Source organism: Aotus nancymaae, unplaced genomic scaffold, assembly GCF_030222135.1.
Source record: "Aotus nancymaae isolate 86718 unplaced genomic scaffold, 86718_ANA_hifiasm-v0.15.2.pri h1tg000131l, whole genome shotgun sequence".
NCBI lineage: Eukaryota > Metazoa > Chordata > Mammalia > Primates > Aotidae > Aotus > Aotus nancymaae.
Window position 1 is genome coordinate 8,724,555 of NW_026988546.1, and position 1,784 is coordinate 8,726,338.

The following is a 1,784-nucleotide window of genomic DNA, read 5'->3' on the forward strand; positions in this document are numbered from 1 at the left end:
TGATATGGTTTATGAAGAAGAGAGAGAAACCAAGCATAATGCCAAAGTTTCTCAAGCAGCCAGATAGATGGTCTCACATTTAATAAAAGGAGGATTTGAGGCAAGGGTCACAATGGATTTAAGGAAGAGACAGATAATACATTTGTTTCTTTTTTAAAAAATTATTTCATTCTGGCAAGAATACTTAACGTGAACTCTACCATCTTAACGATTTTCTAAGTGTACAATACAATATTGTTAACTATAGAAATGATACGGTACAGCAGACCTCTAGAAGTATTCACTTTGCAAAATTGAAATGTTATGCCCCATCGATGAGCAGTTATCAGTTTTGCCCTACCCTTACCCCCTAGCAAGCAAATTCTACTGTTGGATTCTGTTTGACTATTTTATGTGCCTCTTATAAGTAAAATCATGCAGTACTTGTTCTTGTGACAGGCTTATTTTACTTAGCATAATGTCCTTAGGATTTCTTCATGTTGCTGCATATTTCAGGATTTCATTTTTTAAGGCTAAATACTTTTCTATTGTAGGTTGTATTAGTCTGTTTTCACACTGCTATAAAGATACTACTTGAGACTGAGCAATTTATAAGGAAAAGAAGTTTAATTGACTCACAGTTACTCATGGCTGGGGAGTCCTCAGGAAACTTAAAATCATGGCAGAAGGCAAAGGGGAAGCAAATCCCGTCTTACATGGTGGTAGGTGTGAGAGAGAGAGAGATAGAGAAAGAGAGAGAGAGAGAGAGAGAGAGGAGAAAGGAGAGAGGAGAGAGAGAAGAAGAAGAGGAAGAAGGAGAAGGAGAAGGAGAAGAAGAATAAGGAGAAGGAGAAGGAGAAGAAGAAGAAGTGGTGGTGGTGCCAGACACTTATCAAACTATCAGATCTCATGAGAACTCAGGAAATCACACGAACAGCATGGTGGAAACCACCCCCATGATCCAATCACCTTCCATCAGGTCCCTCCCTTGACATGTGGGGATTACAATTCGAGATGAGATTTGAGTGGGAACATAGACAAACAATGTCATAGGTATGCACCACATTTTCCTTTTCTGTTCATCTGTCAATAAACATTTAGGTTGTTTACACATCTTGACCCTTGTGAATTATAATGAACCTGAGAGTGCTAATATCTCTTCAGGATCCTGATTTCAATTCTTTTGGATATATACCCAGAAGCAGTATTGCTGGGTCATATGGTAGTTGAATTTTAAATTTTTGAGGATTCTTCATACTTTTTTCCCACAGTGGATGCATCATTTTGCATTCTCACCAACAGCATATAAGGATTTCAGTTTCTCCACATCCTCACCAATACTTTCTGTCTTTTTTGTTTTAAATAACAGCCATCCTAACAGCTGTGAGGTGAGATCTCATTGTGGTTTTGATTTGCAGTTTTCTAGTCATTAGTGACCTTAAGCATTATTTCATAAACTTGTTGATAATTTATATGTCTTTACTAAAGAAATGTCTATTCAAGTGTCGAGCTTATTTTTTAATCAAGTTTTTATTTCTTTTGCTATTGAGTTGCATGAATTTCTTAATACAGAATATTTTGAAAATTAACCCCACAAGCTTTGCAAATATTTTCTCCCATTCTGTAGGTTGACTTTTTACTTTATTGTTTCCTTTACTGTGCAGAAACTTTATCATAAGATGTAGTTCCACTTGTCTATTTTTACTTTGGTTGTCTATGCTTTTGGCATCATATCCATGAAATTGTGTCCAAGACCAATGTTGTGAAGCTTTTTCTTGTGATTTCTTCTAGGAGTTTTATAGTTT